Source organism: Mytilus californianus, unplaced genomic scaffold (genome assembly GCF_021869535.1).
Source record: "Mytilus californianus isolate M0D057914Y unplaced genomic scaffold, xbMytCali1.0.p SCAF_4, whole genome shotgun sequence".
NCBI classification, from domain to species: Eukaryota; Metazoa; Mollusca; class Bivalvia; order Mytilida; family Mytilidae; genus Mytilus; species Mytilus californianus.
In genome coordinates, this window is record NW_026262690.1 from 20,234,022 (window position 1) to 20,255,814 (window position 21,793).

The 21,793-nt window shown below is 31.2% G+C and overlaps 1 protein-coding gene across 2 annotated transcripts in view; it reads right to left on the reverse strand.

Annotated features, from left to right (window-relative positions):
• The window catches only part of LOC127737642 (fibronectin type-III domain-containing protein 3a-like), a 115,766-nt gene that overhangs the window by 74,023 nt on the left and 19,950 nt on the right, over window positions 1-21,793 (reverse strand). The window lies entirely within an intron of this gene.

The following is a 21,793-nucleotide window of genomic DNA, read 5'->3' on the forward strand; positions in this document are numbered from 1 at the left end:
CCTGAAGCCCTGAAGTCATCAAAAATCTTAAATCAAAATAGCAATTAATTTTGAACAATAAGCTTGAGGATTTTTGGAAACTGTATGTCTATAAAACAAAAATAAAACACAAATGCACAAAAAATAACTTAAACCTATGAAATGCATTTATTTCAAATAGTGTAGATCGTTCCTCTCTTTATAAAATTCTAAACCTATTAGGGGAAAAAATTACTGTCTATAAATCCTTCCATTACATTTAATGTGTTCAGTTCTATGTATATAAATAAATAATTACAAATTAAAGAATTTAATTCTCTCCCAATTTTTTCCCTTTTAGTTTAGGATTCTGTATTTTCATTAAAGTCTTAATTATAATGTCTGAACACAACATAAATTTTTGCCAAATAATGAGGTGACAAATACTCTCTACTCCACACATTATGCTGAAACTATTATCTGGAGGCTAGACAATTTTATCACTTTACTGATACTTTAATTTCCTGTAAAAGGACTATAAAACATATAAATTATATTTTCATAGCCAAGATCAGAGCTTTTAATGCTTCTACATTAATATTAAAATGTCTCAATTATGTGCAAACTAAAGTTCTTTTGATACAAGTCAGGAGGATTTATCTCCCTTACAATGTATGTTTGTATCTTAAATCAATCCCCATAACCAATTTAAATTATATATTATATATTTCCCTTCTGTAAAATGAGTAATCATGACTGGAATATAGAATTTTCAAACATGTCTTGTGACTACAATGCATTTCCGTTACATAATCCAGATTTGACAAGCATTCAATGGCATTGACCTCTCATGCCTAAAATATCCGGATTTACCAACTTAATACAAACAATTAAAAATTTCTTGAAAGTATGCCAGAAGTATTCCATTGACATATATTTTCATTCATAAGTTGATTACATGCAGATATTTAGTATTTAACACAAGTGGCCACTACTTCTGTTTTTAGTTTACATAAAAGACTAGGGATTCATCAATTTTTACAATAATTCACCTGTCCTTCAATTTTTCAAAATAGAGGGATTCATAGCTTTCCACAAAAAATTCATAAAGGATTCCACAAAAACCTGTGTCTTGCCTAATCTTGCTAATGTTCATTAAAATTTCAGATGTTTGTTCCTTTCACAAAGATACATGTATAACAACATTATCCATGAATCATTCACAGATTGGCAATGTATGAAAATAAGAGTGCACACGCTGAAATGTCTTGCCTGCTTTACTGACCATTGATTTTATGTTGATAGTCCTAAACATTAAGTTTTACTATAAGTATCACATAAACTTAATATGAACCAAGAAAATGAGGTCAAAGTCAAATAAACAAAGCCAGAAATACATGTACACCTTACAATCATTCCATACACCAAATATAGTTGACCTATTGCTTATTGTATACAAGAAACAGACAAAACCATGAAAACTTTATATTGACAAATGAACCATGAAAATGAGGTCAATGTCAGATGAACCCTGCCAAACAGATGTGTCCACTTTACAAGCATTCCATGCATCAAATATAGTTGACCTATTGCATATATATAGTATCTAAGAAACAAATTTAACCAGGAAAACTTATCATTGATCAATTAACCATGAAAATAAGGTCAGACAGACATATATACACCTTACAATCATTCCATACACCATATATAGTTTACCTATTGCTTATAGTTCAAGAAAAACAGACCAAAACACAAAAACTTAACATTGAGCAATGAACCTTGAAAATGAGGTCAAGGTCAAATAAAACCTGCCAGACACATGAACATCGTAAAATATTTCCATACACCAAATAAAGTTGAGCTGTTGCATAATGTATTAGAAAAACAGGGCAAAACACAAAAACATAACTTTAACCAGTGAACTATGAAATGGAGGTCAAGGTCAGATGACACCTGCCAGTTGGGCTTGTACACCCGACAATCATTCCATACACCAATTATAGTAGACCTATTCCTTATAGTATCTGAGATATGGACTTGACTACAAAAACTTTACCTTGTTCACTGATCCATGAAATGAGGTCAAGGTCAGGTGAAAACTGTCTGATAGGCATGAGGACCTTGCAAGGTACTACATACCAAATATAGTTATCCTATTACTCATAAGAGAGAAATTAAAATTACAAAAAATCTTTACTTTTTTTTCAAGTAGTCACTGAACCATGAAAATGAGGTCAAGGACAATTGACATCTGACAGATGGAAACTTGAGAACATAAGGCATCTATATACAAAGTATGAAGCATCCAGGTCTTCTACCTTCTGAAATATTAAGCTTTAAAGTAATTAGTTAACACCACCATGCCACGGCCGCCGCTGCCGGATCACTATACCTATGTTTTGCTTTCAGCGACAGAAGTTGCATGCTCGACAAATAGACGCTTTTACGAGCCAGAATTGCTTTACCAAACACCTAGCAAAATATATGCCATTATTCAAGATTTAAAATCATTTTTAGGAGTTCAAAGAAACAAGTTATTTATTTTAAATTTCAAATACACTGCTTTTAAAGTGTGTAAAGGGAATAAATGCCAATTTATTTTTTTTTCATTGCCAGGTTCACATTATTAACATAATCAAGAATCAGCATAAAAATGTCTTCCAAGTATCCTCCCAAAATCAAAAAGAAATAAATGGGGAATGTGTCCATGGGACACAGATGGTGTGTCCATGGGACACAGATGATGCCCCTGCTTGCATATCATATATATAAAGTTATAAAGGGACATAACTCTAGAACTGTATAAGTGAAACTACCCAAATTTGTTAGTGATCTGAGTTTTGTAGTAATAAGTATTGTGTATCAGTTTCATAACATTTGGTTCAGGCAAACTTAAGTTTGAGAACAGAAACGAAAATTAAAGGGGCATAACTCTAGAACAGTAAAAGTGAAACCACCAAAAAATTTAACTTGATCTGTATTTTGTGGTTATAAGCATTGTGTATAAGTTTCCTAACATTTGGTTGAGGCAAACTTAAGTTAGAGAAGGGAAACGAAAAATTAAGCAATTTTTCCATTTGTAAAGGGGGCATAACTCTAGAACGGTTAAAGTGGCACAACCAAAATTCAAACTTGATCTGTATTTTATGGTAATAAGCATTGTGTATAAGTTTCATAACATTTGGTTGAGGCAAACTAAAGTTAGAGAACGGAAACGAAAAATTTAGCATTTTTTTCATTTGTAAAGGGGCATAACTCTAAAGCGGTTTAAGTGACACCACCAAAATTCAAACTTGATCTGTGATTTGTGGTAATAAGCTGATCTGATAATTTTGGAAGAAATGGGAAATTGGTAGATCTCGACATTTTGAGACTTTCTGCCATGACAGATTTTCTTACTTCACTTATAACAGGACCTTTACTGACACACATGAATCAGTCTTATTTAGCTTGTAACAGGGCCTTTACTTATATACAATGATTCAGGCTGGCTTCAAGGAAAGTTACATGTTCAAACAGCAATAACTTAATTAATTCTTTTTAAGAAGTATTATTTTCTCTTTCTTTTTATCTATGATAATTTTAGAACATATAACCTCTTAAATCATAACCTTATCAGCAAAAGCAATGCAACTTCAAATTAACGTTTGCATTCAAAAGGAATAAAGATACTCAGATAACTAATACTAGAATTGGTAGTCACATGACTGTAGACAATTAGTCACATGACTGTAGACAATTAGTCACTTGTTTATTAAGTCTATTCTGATCAGGTCCAAGTTGAGAATATCTATTTCCTTTATACATGGATATAGCAATAATCAAGTTGATATGAAAATTGATTTTCCTTGACAAAGATTTAATCAATTTTCAGCACTGGAACGAAAAGACAAGAAAAGCTAAGTGTGTTTAAAACTGTCATTTTAAGTACAAGAAGACAGCACACTAACACTTCTGCACATTTCAGCTGTCAAATTTTCTCTTAGGATTTGTTAAATGAGGACCACTGTTTCACTTAAATAGAAGAAATAAACATGTATATATAATAAACTTCAGTTTAAGGCTTACATGTATTTCTTATAAACAATAATAGAGGTGTCTATATATTTTCATTACCTTCCTGAACAACCAAGCATTTAGATTAAAAATATTTCAAATGTGAAAAGATTTTACTCTTCAAAGACAGATAACCAATCTTCATTGTGCAAGAAAAAAAGGCCAAAGAACTATTTTCCACTCGGATGACGTAACTGTTCAAAGCTTCATCCTGAACAATAGAAACTCCTCTTGATCAAAATCAACAACGAAATTTTGTAATTCAACATTGACCTTGTGCTTGACACATTGTGTTTTATTACACTATTTGTGAAAGTATTTAGAAGTCTAGCGGCTGGTATTGTGCCGCAAAGAGCAATTTTTTTATAATAAATATATTGAACTTTCAGTTTCTATGAGCACTCTCAATAATGTATTATAGGGTGATGTAATATAATTTGAATCATTTTTTTTCCAAGTTGAATTTTATTGTGTGTTTCGAACTGCATTTAAAATTGTTCTTCCATTAATATATTATAAGAGGAGAGTAATGTGTGAAGAACCAAGTCAGAAGTTGTAGCCTACAGAGAATCTGGATAAGTATTTTAAATATTTCTATTCATTCCCATCTTGACATGATATATCTTCCTATTCTTTTAAGCTGCAATTGTACATTTAATTCTGGAGAAATTTTCCCCAAACAAGACAGTATATATGACACTTTTGGGGGGAAATATACATTTTAAGTTTAGTACGCTTCTTATTTCGTTTTCTTATGTCCAACAGGTAAAAAAACAAAGATTGAGCTTCGCTAATACAAGAAAAAGTGGTACATCATCTATTCTGAAATTAAGACAAATGGAGAATAAATGTAAAATTCCAATAAATAAACAATTACAAAGGAAGCAGATTAAGGTATAGAAGGCATTTCCAATCACCTACCCTAATCTTCTGGTTTTAACTGACTTGTTGCTTATCAAGCATGTAGATTAAAGGATAGACATATTTTTATCTTAATCAACTTCACCTTTATCAAACCTACAAGATAATGTAATCACTAACAGGCTTTCTCATGGTTTCTACAAACACCTGTTTCTAAATGATATCTACAAGGAAATTATTCACAAAACAAAGCAAAATCCAGAACAACTACATGTCAGTCACTTTACTCCTTTGACAAAAAGCAAAACTCACACCTTAAAGAAAGCTTTTTAAGACATGCCGATGACAAAATGTGAAATATTATTCACAAGAGAAAACAAACAGCTTGAATTTTACTAAAACATTAAACGAGAAACAATAACGACAGAAAGCAGCCAACAACAAATGGATTATATGCTCTAAGCTAAATGAGACAAGTACATTGTAACGAGATTAAACATGGTTGTGAGCATAGAACCCTACTTCAATCTTGAAGAGAGGTGTAACAGCACACTATAAAAGACAGCTTGTAAGAGGGTTCAAAGGTCACACACAATAGTTTTCTGGGTATTCAAACTTCCTTTCAAATCTGTCACTGGAAATTTCATTCTGCAAATAGACTTTTTGTCCCACAAGAAATGCAACAATATTTTATAAGGTCAGACAGAAAATACAGAATAACAACTGACTAAAAAATATTTCATCATAAATCTGTATTCAAATGTTTGAAAGATTAGAATGAATTCATCAACAGGAACCAACCAAACTTATAATTATATAATAACATAAACACAAGATAACCATACTGTAAATGAAAGGGACAGGGAATAAACAGACTCTACTGGTAAATATTCAAACTGATTCCCTATACAGTATCATATGTCTAAAGACAGCTCCACCTTTTATTTATTATATCTACTGATAAAATGAAAGAAATTAAAATCATATTCCTACCAATCAAATACATGTATCCTTTCCATTGTATATCCATAACAAAATCCAGAAAACAGAAAGCTTTCAAGATCAAAAAGAATCATGAAAAAGATAATTTGGGAGTTGATCCAAAGCATGTCAAAAATTAGTGCTTGGCAGCTGACAGAATTGTTTCATTAAAGTTCTACATTCCACTCTATCACAGAATAAATAAATTTCAATTCCCATTTTGAGATTATTATACTGTTAAGCATTTCTGACCAATTGTATTATTGCTTCATGTTCGTTTCTGCAAATTCCATGAAATTTGAACCTCTTTTTGTTTATCTGGATTTCTATATGTTAGAATTTACAATTTTCAAATCCTTATGTTTTAATTTCTGCATATACCTGAAATTTGAACTTTATTTCATCCCAGACACAGACTATTATGCAAAAGAATTTTCATATTCATTTTTCCTTCTGAAAAAACAAAATGCATGTATGCATCTTTTATAATGTTCAAAACCATACAGATGTACCAGTTTCTTAATTACTGTTGATATATAGTTTTGTACTAGAAATATCTTGACATATAAGGTTTATATTACATCAGTTGTCAATAGAAGATTGAATACATATCACTGTTCCAAGGTGTATATTTAAATCAAAAGATATAGAACAAAACATAATTTTTACTATAAAAATTTATGATTGATCTTTGAACAGACAATAAATATTATATTAATTGTAATGTTTATGTATCTCACAATTTAGTTCACATGCTGAAATGTTTAGTTTAATAATTCACAGCCATTGTCTTTGATTTTCATAGAAAACATTTTAAGAATACCAAAATAAACTTTGATGCAAACATTAATCTGATTATAACCATTCCTTCATAATTAAACAGGATATTCAGGTAACAATATTAGCCTACTGAAATCAAATACTGATTCAGTTTGATGGTCAAATACTATACTGACAGACAATCCTTGATTATTGTATTATTTTTGCAAGCTTTGCTGATTTAAAACAAGGAAAAAAGATGATATTTCATACAACCACCCTCACATATTTCATAATAATATCAAAAGATTAACGAAAAAGAATAATCTACTTTCATTATCGGTAATGTTACTGCTATTTGTACATGATATATAAGATGTCTGTCTATCATGTCTAATATGTATTTATGTTTGTTTTATGAAGTACACAAGAATTTCTTTTTGAAACATGCTCAAAGTTTAAAAAAACACTGTCTGTATAGCAAAATAAATACCTACCACACTTCTTTTTTTGTTAGTCTAAAATATTGATTTCATTTAATTTTATTTTTTTAAAGTAATGATTTGCATGTTATGCAGATTTCTATCATAATTTGTTCATCAATACTGGACTTAAATTTTCTTTGTGCTTAGCTCTTATATTTGTCAACTTGCTCAACTAGAAAATGCACCTCATATTAAGATGTTTTCATAATATCTGATGAAGTACGTATAAAGGTCCACAAAGTGCATACTGAATAGTATCAAAAATTTCATAGTGCAAAAGGGGCATAATTCTGGGATTTGTCAACTGACCAGAATCCCCAACTAATATCTACATATTTATATTTGGATTTCGTAATTTCAATGTACAAAGTTTCATGAACATCTGCTGAAGCATGTAAAAGGACATGAGTCCACAAAGTGCATACTGAAAAGTATGAAATTTTTATAGTTTGTTCTCAATGATGTTGTACTGTTACACCTCTGTCCCTGGTCAGGGGGAGGGTTGAAGCTCACACACATTTAACATCACCACCCCCCTCCCCTCCCCCCACATTCTTTATGTGCCTGTAGTTCAGTGGGTTCATGTTTGCAATATTTATCTTTCATAAATTGTTTTGTTATAAATTAGGCCGTTAGTTTTCTCGTTTGAATTGTTTCACATTTTTCATGTCTGGGCCTTTTATAGCGTACTATACGGTATCGGTTTTTCTCATTGTTGAAGGTTGCCTATAATTGCTAACATCAACTTCATCTAAACTCTGGTGGATACGTTATCTCATTGGTAATCATACCACATCTCCTTATTTTTATATCAAATGAATAAAAGGGGGGGTATAAATTCTGTGAAATAAGCCTAAATACCAATACCATGAAAGAATGTTACAACACAATAGTTAATTTCCAGCTTTGGTAAGTGTGTTTGAAAATAACCATTTCTTGAAAGCCTTTTTCCCTGGTTGGTACTAATGGCCCTTCCCAATACAATTACACTACCAAGTTCTTTTATTATCAAGATGAGATCAATTTATTGTAAACTAACCTTCTGAGATGAACAAAGAAGTAAGCAAACACCTGTATTTTTTTTCCATTTCAACTGCATCAAATGTGCATGGTGCATCATGTAAGATGACTCATAATATGATAATCTTAACACAAATATTACTTCATTAATTCATATTTGGACAGAGTTTTATTTAGTCCTGACATGAACAATGTATTGATTTTTCTCTCAAATATTTAACGATTTTCCTGGTAATTGCTATCATATTTCATTGTTTACTGCTTATTGAAGTACATTTGTTGGAGAAGTTATTCTGACTTTATTAGGGATTAAAGCCAATCTTTACTGGACTAAATTATATGATTCTTATTTCAGGCTTCCATGGCATCTATTTGTCCAAAATAAAAATTTAGACAAACCCTAAATAAAGTGTGCTTAGTATTTTTTACTCCTACATCTTTATTTTAAATGTATCAATGACATCACAGAAATTATGCTTACATTTTTTAAGTGAAAGGTAAAATAAACAGAAGTCCCCCTTCTGCTGAGAATATTTCTAGATATTTAATTTTTCTTCAAGTTGCCAAAGCAGCCATTGCCCTCTAATATGACATTAACTAAGACAACAATGATCATGATTCTTCAAAATTAATTTCCAATGGTATAAAGGTCTTCAAATACTGTTTACTATGGTTTCTTTTATTAATTATAAATCTAATCAATACAATTACCTATGTCTCCATTAAAATCTCCTTAATATTACAATAAAAACTGTATTGACTCTGATCTTTAAGTTGATTAACTCCCCCACTAATTTCTTAGAACATTGTTATGAATTTTCTATTAAATGTTGTAGCCTGATACCAGATAAGGAAAGACTCAATGAAGACAATCCATATACTCTTTAACCTGAAGGATACTGAAGACAGAACTTAATGTAACATTATTGATCTATCATACATCTCAAATACATCTATATGCAATGTTACCTATTGGGGTGAGACTTGGTGGCTCATTAAAACAATCAAATCATTTTGAAAAAAAAAAGTTTGATGCTTAAAAAAGTGATGGAATCTATTGGTTTTTAGATCTTCCATTATGACTTATCGGGCAATGCCTAAAAGGTATGTCACATATATGATTTCTATACATGATTTCATATACTGTATTGCCTTTTAAACAGTTGTTTAGGACAATAACCCTTACATACTGTTTTGTTCTCTATTTGGACTTATTCGGTGTAAAAAAATTAATTCATACAGTGGTACTACTATTAACGTCAAACTGACTAATGTATACTCCTACTCTTGCTTTTGAGTGAAAGGAATTGCATTTACCAAACAATGTGGAAGCAGACAACAGAACAATGATAGGCAGACACTGAATAACCTTTCTGATATTAAACTTAGTACCAAATATCAAGAAGCTTTGATATATAGTTGCTAAGAAAAATGAAACAAAAATTCTTATATATATATATATATATGCACCAATGTAAAGAACATACATGTGCATGGCAAACAGGAAGCAGATAAGTGACTGATCTGAAAATGTGTCATATACTGATTAGTACTGCATTTACAGATATGAAGCTTCAGTTAGGTACCAAACATAAAAAAACTCTGATTTGTAGTTGCTAAGAAAAATACAACAGATAAGTGTTACAAACTGTTGGATGGATAGACAGAAGAGGGGAAATAGTAGACTCCTCGTTGCTAAAAAAAAAAGGCCACTAATTGCAGATTTTTCAGATAATTGAAGACTTCAAAGATTTAATGAGGGGAAGACTTCTTACAAATTTGAAGATGATCTGATAAGACGGTTAGGACTATTTTCCTTATGCTTGTAGTTTAAAGGTTTGGTTGGCTTGCTTGCTGTGTTAGTATAAATGTTTGCTCAAGCTTTGTAATTAAGATTGACATCTGCAATCAATAGATAGGCGGGGCTTCAGCTTGTATACATTATACCACGGTGTAGAATGGTAACTGACTTATCGGGTTTTTGTCGGCGTTTCCGCACTAATCGGGTTCGGCAACGGACTTATCGCGTTTTGTTTCCAGACAGTGTGACACAAAATGAGCCAAATAGACGAAAAGAAGTCGTTAGTGTTTATGTTTATATGATCACGGAAGGCACCGATGATCTAAGTTTGCAAAATTTTTCATTTTGCTTCGGTACCACTCTTGGCTTTTTCAAAGAGCTCCACACTAAACAGGACAACCGGCCGAACACAGCTACTAGTGGTGTGGTTTCCGTTCAAATACACAGTATATTAGAATGTGGACTTTTTGTGCTCCTTTATTTCATGCAAAATACATATTAGAACCACTTGTGTGCATTCAAAAACAAAAAATATCATATATTAAAGCTTTTTCAAAATTGCTTGGCAGGGGACTAATCGGGTTTCCCTAAAATGACGTGTTTTTTGGCAAGGAACTGTTGGGGTTTATTGAGCAAAGGACTTTTTGTGTTTTTATTGTTTTAACAGGGTAAAAAATGATGTTTTCGTATTTTTTGTTTGTTTGGGAAATGAAAAATAAAAGATTTTAAAAACCCCATTAGACATCTTGTGCTAGAATATACAAGTCTGGAACTTATCACGGACAAGTGTTTTTTTCAATCTTGATTTTTACATTATGATAGAAAATAAAGGGACATTGAGTAAAAGTACACCGGTATTGGGGTTTATTGAGCAAAGGACTTTTTGTGTTTTTATTGTTTTAACAGGGTAAAAAATGATGTTTTCGTATTTTTTGTTTGTTTGGGAAATGAAAAATAAAAGATTTTAAAAACCCCATTAGACATCTTGTGCTAGAATATACAAGTCTGGAACTTATCACGGACAAGTGTTTTTTTCAATCTTGATTTTTACATTATGATAGAAAATAAAGGGACATTGAGTAAAAGTACACCGGTATGGGGTAATATCATATGCAATGCCAAACAAAACACAAATGGTCAAGGAATAAGGCTTTTATTTCTGCTCTATCCCAGATTAACATGTGCAGGTCTATTGATGGATGTTTCGAAAAGACACATTCATTCCAGCGTAATAGAAAAGACAGATTAATATAAATGTCTCTCGTTTAAATGCAAGGCCAAGGGCAAGGATGTTAAAAAACAATCAGCAACATTCAATTCAATTTTAGCCTATTTTACGTTACATGATTTATATATCTAAATATATATATTCATACCAAGTCTTCTTTCGACGTATTCATAATGATGCATGTATGAGTGAAGCTTTATGTTTCAGTCATGAAAAACAATTGTTGATGGAGCCGGTGAAGAACTGTGACAACCCAAATTATTAACCCATTTAGTCTTAGATGCATGATTGTTTTATTAGTTGTTAGTGGCTTTGAACTAGTTGTCAGTTAACTGCGAGTACTCGCAGATCTGTTCCTAGTGTCTTTTTGTTGTTGGGATGTACAAGTACCCAGTCACGTCCACTTGTATTTTTGTCCATCTGATGAGTTAAGCCTTTTTCAACTGATTTTTATAGTTCATTCTTATGTTGGACTGTTCTACCACTGTCCAAGGTTAGGGGGAGGGTTGGGATCCCGCTAACCGTGATGTTTAACCCCGCTACATTATGTATGTATGTGCCTGCCCCAAGTCAGGAGCCTGTAATTCAGTGGTTGTCGTTTGTTTATGTGTTACACATTTGATTTTCGTTCATTTTTTTATATAAATAAGGCCGTTAAAAAGTTCTCGTTTGAATTGTTTTACATTGTCATTTCGGGGCCTTTTATAGCTGACTTTGCTCATTGTTGAAGGCCGTACCATAATTATGACGTCTTGAAAGGCTATTTATTATTTTTTTTCTTTCTTTGACGCCTTACATCGTCGCAGAAGGGCGTCAAGGCAAAAATTTAGAATTGCCTTCCCAGACGTCATAATTATATGGACTAGAAACCTTAAATTCCAGCTATGAGGACGAGATACTGATAGAATCCCACACATTTGTTTGTGGATTAATAAAATATATCATTGCGTGATGTGTGATTAATGTATAAAGTAAGAGGTGATTAACCCAGGCGGAGTAAACACATAAACTGACTGAGAAGATAGGAGTCTCCGTATTCATTTGCACACAAAAAGTCCGGTGCTAATAACACAAAAAGTCCGGTGCCAATAATTTTTCAAATTAACCATCATTTAAGACCTTAATAGTGCATGAAACAGTTTCGAAAGGGAAAATGTCTACATTTAATGAATAATAACCAAAAATTTACTTGGAAAAGAAAACAGCATGCTTAAAACACGCTTCAATTAGACATCTTTCCATGAAAAGTGTTTGTTTTCAAGTTCGGGTACCACGTTGGTGGAAACAATTTGAAATAAATCGTAGCTTCCCATGAACATATGATTAGCTAGCCTGCAAAATAAATAATTTCCCCATTCCGTGACATCAAGCTTATTTGGAAATATCAATTCTGCTTTAATGCAAGTTGAAAGAAATAACCACTTATGCCAAATGTTGTCATCTGAAAACGTGATAAGTCCGTTGCCGAACCCGATTAGTGCGGAAACGCCGAAAAAAACCTGATAAGTCCGTTACCATTCTACACCGTGTATACTTAAATGTTATTGGATGTTAAGTATAATGCAGAGTATAATGTATACAAACTGAAGCCCAGCCTATCTATTGATTGCAGATGTCAATCTTAATTACAATGCTAGAGCAAACATTTATACAAACAAAGCAAGCAAGCCAACCAAACTTTTAAACTGCAAGCATTAGCTCTAACAGGCCTCTAAAACATCTTTTTCTAGCACTTGTTCAATTGGACAAGTAGGCTGTCAGAAAAATATTAAAAACATCTTGGAATTTTAATTAAAAAATACAACAAAAGTCTTTAATTTCAATTTGGCATCCTTGCTTAAGTGATTCATCATATTCCTTGCTTTATAATTTCCCATTGCAAGGTTGATAGGCCAAGAAGTTTATCTACCAAGGTTGCCAAATAACATTTCAGCTCTATTCAGATCTTTCAGTTTTCCTGTTCAGGTCCTAGTTTTGGCTTTGAATAATACTTATTTCACATTTATGAAATATCAATCTTTTTCTTTAACACAATGAATTCCATTGAAATATAAGTTGTCATTTACTTGATCAACCAAATTTTCCTCTGGCATCCGGGACAAATGAACAAGCCTACATTGTCAATTACATATCCAACCAAATTTTCCTCGGATACTGGACAAATGAAAAAGCGTATATTGTCATTTACATGTCCAACAAAATTTTTCTATAGTACTGGACAATTGGACAAGCATTATTGCGAATGCCTCTTAAACTGCTATTTAAATCCAGAATCAAGCATTCACTGCATCATCATGTTGATTTCACAACTTTCGAAAGGGAATTAAAAGCTTAAAAGTTGCAGGGAAAGCAAAAAAAAAACAACATTTTATTGTTTTACATATTTTGAAAATTTACTTGTTAAAAGACATTTGCAAAAAATACAAAATGAAAAAATTGAGGATTTCAAATGTTTGTGTTTAAACACTTTGATGGCCATTTCAAGCATTTCTTGCACTAAATTATGACTATCTATCATTTTCCAGTCTTCATAAGAATCTTGATCAGCTAAAAGTGATTGAGTGGTTTCTGGTCTTAGTTGGTTTCAGATAATGGTGGTGTTAAAACATGTCAGTTTGGCACTAACAAGTCATTAACCATGATAGGAATTCAACAATATTTATAACTGTCACTGTCCGAAACACAGTAAACATTTATAAACTGTTATTTTTGTAAAAATTAAAGGGAGATAGTAATTCATATGAAACATTCGTAATTAAACTTTTCATTTCATTTTGTAAGCTTTCAGATCTATAAACCAATGTTAAATATTATTGCGATTTATCCTGAATTTTTTATTGCCTTTTCACGATAAGCAAATAGGTAACTGGAGACATTCTGAATGATGGCACTTGCTTCATTTACAAATTTTGACATTTTACATTTGAAACATTATATAATTTGTGACTAATACAAAGAATAATAATGTTACTCAAAGTCAATGTTTTTCTTCCAAAAGTGATCAACAAAAGTTAACTGGGCAAGTTTTGAGCTAATATTGAGGAACTGGGCAAACATTTTTTTAAGGCCTTCAAAAAAGGTGGGAACTTAACCATTTATTTGCATAAAACCTTAAAATGGAAAACCATGTCCTCCAAACATAACAAATATGTTGTCAATCCAAAAATAAAGCATCTCAATGATGTCAGTTTCAGAGAATTTCCAGGCAAACGGTCCCAACAAGAATATTTCAAAGTATTCTACACAAAATACAAACATTTGTTCCTTTTTCTGGCTATTTTGGGGGGTATTTTTTTTTAACTACTATTCTTGTATTGTATATCATGTCTCTTCCCAGTATGGAAGTCCTATCAATACAACAGATCCTCTAGAGAAATCTTAAAAAATTTAATTTCATCATATTTCTTCCATATTCTTTCAAAATTCTTTTTTTTTTCCCATGGATTATGAAGATTCTAATTGTTTCCTGTATATAAATCTGGGAGGCAGATGTTGATTGTTGTGTTGAGCTTCCTCATTCACAAAGAGAATTGATTTTACTTTCCACACCAATCCATTCTCTTCTGACCAGGATATCCTTAAATGACTGCCGAGAGAGCTCTGTGATATGCTTAATGTCTTTATTTGAAAGTTATGCATTTTAAAGAGACAAACTCAATAAACATTGTTCCAATTTTGAGTACTACCCATCCACATTTTTAAATATAAAAAATCTCTTCCCATCCTCCCTAAAGAATTGCAAGAGATTTGTGATATTTTTGATAAATTTATTAATTATTTACAGGTCTCTAACTCATAAATAACTAATTAAAAATACAATACTCCTGAGGTCACAGGTTACAATGTCAAGTTGTTCAAAATAGAGAAATCTTTATACTGCCATATGTACTAAATAATGTCTTTAGATTTCATTACTAATATTCTAAAAAGAACAATAAGAAAATTAAACAGCATTTATCATAGAACTTTAAACTATCATTATTTCCAAAAGGCTAACACTAATTTTGAAATCTAATTTTATTATATTTTCTATAATATTTGTTGGAATAACTGTTAAAAAGACACCACCTACTCAATTACGTTGTGAAAGAAAATTTCTGTCAATGACTGGCATTTTCCTTTACCATTCACCTTAGCTGAGTCAAGACAAATCTGTATGAATATAAATGTTTAATGAACACTTGCTCCACACAAGCATTGGCAAGTTTGTCCTCTTTTTATACTGAAAATGATAATGGATGTAATTTTAGTTTCTTAAGTTTACTATTAAAGCACTGAATATACAACATGGATTACACAGATTTTTACCATAATGTCCATCCTTACTTTCAGCCATTTCTATCAAATCCTGTTTAAGATGTTCAAAGTTGAGATCTGTGACTAGAAGAACAAACAAAAATAAAACCCTTTCTTAAGAACTCTGAAGTTCAAGGTCATCTATTAGATATTTTGTATGTGTGTGGCACAAAGAAATAAAAAAGAGAATATGAAGTGTTTTCATTATTATAGATTCTTGATACCCTTCTTCTTTAATTGACCTCAACATGATTTCAACAACTAAGACATTAACAATTAACATGTACTTTGTCCAAACAGACATTCTGGCATTTTATGTTAGCATGCATCATTCTTGCTATACATGCATTAATTCAAAACAGTAATCATTTGTCTTCAAAACTAACAAGCTCAACTGTCATTCACTATTGGGAAATCTTTACAGTAAAATTTAGAATGGAAAAAAAGAATTGGTAATGAGTATTTCTGATTAAGTTACTTGTATATTGCAGAAATTCTTTATTCAACAGTTGATCATTTTTGTAAATTTAACATTAACACTAGAGTTAAAACTCCCTGTGGGAAAAGGGTTGAATTATTTTAAGGCCAATATTTGTATGAGCATCTTTGAGTTTGATATTCTGACAGGGATTAATACAAAGTTATACTTAAAGGATATGGAAATTAAAATGCAAAGTTAATCAAGAAATGCAAATCAAACCAATCCTTTTTTTATACTCCAATTTACATTTTACCACAAAAAGAAGCAAGATTTATCAAAAATATTGGACACTTATACAAATACCTTGAACAGCAAAACAGTTAAAGGAACACATAAAAAATAAAAAAGAACAAGTCAATGAAACACAGATGCCCCTGCTTTTAAATATACGACAAATTCACAAATTTTCGAACATAACTCGAGAGTAGTGAAAGTGATGTCATCCAAATTTGAACTTGATCTGTGTTTGCTGGTAGTATCAACTGCAAAGTACTATGTACATTTTAATTTCATCCTGAATTGCATGAAATATTTGTCACTGGACATTAGGTAAACAACAATCATTCCTTTTTCTTCTTGAATTAAAAATGTAATCAAAGACCTATAACTCACAATTTTCTATTTTACTAATTACAAAACTTGTTAAAGAACAGATGAACAATTGATATTGTTTTTATCAGATTTAACTGTAGGTTGTAATATAAGCTGACTAAAAGTACTTCTAAAATAAATATCATGTATCAAATTTTCTCATTTCCTCTTTGTCATACCTGAAATATTGTCATGTCTGCTGTAAAATGTAAAACGGAAGTTACTATTATATATAATTAACCTTAAGACTTATGTAGCCATATTTAGTTTTTTTTTTTATTGTTTTCGTGTCTGCATTTCTTGTTTTTATGGCAATAAAAAAAAAACGCCTCAGAAGTCTTCATAACCATAAAAGTTTCACATAACTTGCCCGACACCATACATATTAAGTGCAAATATTAAGTGCAAATGTAGACCGTTAAAAAAAGGCAGCTAATAGGTCCAAACTTCAAAGAAAATAGTTAAATTACTACAATAATATGTATACCCATATGAATTGATATTGACATCTATGAAATCTTAACAGCACCCACACAACCATGAAATCCTGAACAACAAGTATGGAAATATGAAATCGTAGTCAACAGCTAGTACACAAACATTAAAAACTTAGACAACAGCTTGTCAAATATATTTGAAATTTAATCAACACTAACACAACCATGGAATCCTAGACAGCAAGTATGAAATCTTAACAGCACATAGATGAATGTTTTTTGAGGAGTTGAGATTTTAATTTAACTTTAATTTAAACAAAATTAGGTACACATATACATATGAAATCTAAACAGCAAGTACCCATACTTGAAATCTAAGTAAAACAAGAATGTGTCCATAGTACACCGATGCCCCACTCGCACTATCATTTTCTATGTTCAGTGGACTGTGAAATTGGGGTCAAAACTCTAATTTGGCATTAAAATTAGAAAGATCATATCATAGGAAACGTGTACTAAGTTTCAAGTTACGGACGCATAGACCAAAAAACATAATGCCCCTCTACTATCGTAGGTGGGGCATAACACATTTAACTTAGAGACAACAGCAGATGCACTGTACATGAATAAAATCAGAAAATAAGGAGCAAAACCAAACATGAACTCTTTGTCTACAGCAATTAAAAAATGTACATGAAATATTATAGCACATACACAAATGTCAATACAACAGTTGACATAAAGCTCCATCAATTTAAAAAAATATGGAACACACAGAACAATTGAAACTTTGAGAAAAGCAGACTTGTACACAACTATGATATATTAAACAGCAGATAAAACACAATAAGTAATAGAAACTTTAACAAAAGTAGACTTGTACAGAACCATGAAATATTAAACAGCACATGGGACACAATAAACAATAGTATCTTTGCCAATAGTACACTTGTACACAACCATGAAATATTAAACAGCAGATGGAACACAATAAACAATAGAAATTTTGACAATAGTAGACTTGCACACAACCATGGAATATTCAACAGCAGATGGAACACAATAAACAATAGAAACTTTGACAAAAGCAGACTTGTACACAAATATGATATCTTAAACAGCAGATGGAACACACAGAATTATAGAAACATTGACAATAGCAGACTTTTACACAACCATGAAATCTTAAACAGAAGATTGAACCCAAAGAACAGTAGAAACTTTTAGAGTAGTAGACTTATACACAACAATGAAATATTAAACAGCATATGGAACACAATAAACAATAGAAACTTTTCCAAAAGCAGATTGTAAACAACCATGAAATCTTAAACAGCATATGGAACACAATAAACAATAGACACTTTGCCAAAAGCAGACTTGTACACAATCATGAATTATAAACAGCAGATGGAACACAATAAACAATAGAAACTTTGACAATTGAATAGTAGACATGTACACAACCATGCAATATTAAATAGCATATGGAACACAATAAACAATAGAAACTTTGACAATAGCAGACTTGTTCACAACCATGAAATATTAAACAGCAGATGGAACACAATAAACAATAGAAATTTTGACAATAGCAGATTGTAAACAACCATGAAATCTAAAATAGCATATGGAACACAATAAACAATAGTAACTTTACCAAAAGCAGACTTGTACACAATCATGAAATAATAAACAGCAGATGGAACACAATAAACAATAGAAACTTTGACAATTGAATAGTAGACATGTACACAACCATGCAATATTAAATAGCATATGGAACACAATAAACAATAGAAATTTTGACAATAGCAGATTGTAAACAACCATGAAATCTTAAATAGCATATGGAACACAATAAACAATAGACACTTTACCAAAAGCAGACTTGTACACAATCATGAAATAATAAACAGCAGATGGAACACAATAAACAATAGAAACTTTGACAATTGAATAGAAGACATGTACACAACCATGCAATATTAAATAGCATATGGAACACAATAAACAATAGAAATTTTGACAATAGCAGACTTGTTCACAACCATGAAATATTAAACAGCAGATGGAACACAATAAACAATAGACACTTTGCCAAAAGCAGACTTGTACACAATCATGAAATAATAAACAGCAGATGAAACACAATAAACAATAGTAACTTCGCCAAAAGCAGACTTGTAAACAACCATGAAATCTTAAACAGCAGATAGAACACAATAAACAATAGACACTTTGACAAAAGTAGACTTGTACACAACCATGCAATATTAAACAGGGAACACAATAAACAATAGAAACTTTTCCAAAAGCAGATTGTAAACAACCATGAAATCTTAAACAGCATATGGAACACAATAAACAATAGACACTTTGCCAAAAGCAGACTTGTACATAATCATGAATTATAAACAGCAGATGGAACACAATAAACAATAGAAACTTTGACAATTGAATAGTAGACATGTACACAACCATGCAATATTAAATAGCATATGGAACACAATAAACAATAGAAACTTTGACAATAGGAGACTTGTTCACAACCATGAAATATTAAACAGCAGATGAATCACAATAAACAATAGAAATTTTGACAATAGCAGATTGTAAACAACCATGAAATCTAAAATAGCATATGGAACACAATAAACAATAGTAACTTTACCAAAAGCAGACTTGTACACAATCATGAAATAATAAACAGCAGATGGAACACAATAAACAATAGAAACTTTGACAATTGAATAGTAGACATGTACACAACCATGCAATATTAAATAGCATATGGAACACAATAAACAATAGAAATTTTGACAATAGCAGATTGTAAACAACCATGAAATCTTAAATAGCATATGGAACACAATAAACAATAGACACTTTACCAAAAGCAGACTTGTACACAATCATGAAATAATAAACAGCAGATGGAACACAATAAACAATAGAAACTTTGACAATTGAATAGAAGACATGTACACAACCATGCAATATTAAATAGCATATGGAACACAATAAACAATAGAAATTTTGACAATAGCTGACTTGTTCACAACCATGAAATATTAAACAGCAGATGGAACACAATAAACAATAGACACTTTGCCAAAAGCAGACTTGTACACAATCATGAAATAATAAACAGCAGATGGAACACAATAAACAATAGTAACTTCGCCAAAAGCAGACTTATAAACAACCATGAAATCTTAAACAGCAGATAGAACACAATAAACAATAGACACTTTGACAAAAGTAGACTTGTACACAACCATGCAATATTAAACAGGGAACACAATAAACAATAGAAACTTTGACAATAGCAGACTTGTTAACAATCATGAAATAATAGTAAAAAGCAATTGGAACACAATAAACAATAGAAATTTTGACAATAACAGACTTGCATACAAACATGAAATCTTCAACCCTAGATGAAACATAAGAACAATGAGTATGTACATTTTGTAGGCACACCAAACAAAAGCAGGTACACAAGTGTGTGATCTGTGAAACAAAAGGAAATACACAAATTAATACAATCTAAGAAGACATCAGCTATTTCAAAACCTGCCTCTGGATAACCAAAGCTTAATATGGAGACAACAAACTTAAGAGTTTACAAAGGAAATACACAACTAAATATTTACAGGCATTTCTTGAGTACCTTTCATTAATTATTCTTATAAAATGTGCCCCTTTTTGGTATGCCCTTAAATTGTTATATACATGTAATTGCCAATTTCTATCCATAAATTTAGTGCTAACTAAACAATTTCATTTGGTTAACTCAACTTAAATGTAAATGAATAGTTTAAATATAGAAACAGAAACAATGTCACCCTAACAATGTGCCTTGGGCTACCATGAAAAGTAAACTTGTGCTACAACAGGTCACAATTCATCATGAAGACCGTCACAATGTTGATATACGAGGGAAACACCTTAGTGAAATCGACCTAATTTGACATACTGACCTGATAGACACTAACATGTTGGAATCTTGTCTGATAATTCATGCATTCAACAACAAATGAGATTGAAATTAGTTAAACTTTGATGTATTCATATGAATCACACAACAGACATTGTTACATGTGACCTTGTCTTAGACATGTATACTTTGCAAATAAAAAAGATAAAATAAAACAATGGACTTTCGTCCATGCTTTATTAAAAGAAAGATAAAATCTAATGTTATGCAACATACAGAAAAGGATCTGTAAAATCTGAAAGCTAAGCAGAAACATTTTTGAGTAAAACTAACACTTTCAAAGGCATTTCTTTAAAGGTTGGATTGCAGGACTAATTATCTTATACTGAAGCAAGATATCTAGCTGAGATAACTGAATCCTGATACCTTATCAAAGTAGAATTTCAATTCATGGATATTTCTATTTAAATTCATCAACAGCAAAAATTCTCTTGAAACAAGCTCTCACTCAGTATTAAATTGCCTACGGTGACTGATGTATAAGGAATTATAAACAGCCATCTTTTGTTGTGGGCTTCCAGAATTTTTCATTCAAATTTCTAGTAAATTTCAATTTTTAATACAAGACTAATATGCCAAGTGCTTTCTATTTATTTTAACAGCCTCATTTGTCAATTGGTAGGCATAACTGACATATTTTTTAACATAAACAACCAAAGAATAATTGTTGCCAAGTTTGGTCCAGACCAACTCAGTGGTGTAAGAGGCGATTGAAGAAAAGGATAAGTTATTCCCTGTTGGTTTTTTTTTTTAAAAGGTTCAACTGTGCAGCCATATTTGAAAAGCGGAAGTTAATTTTTTATTGCTTATTTTTCTGACACAGAACCTTTTGA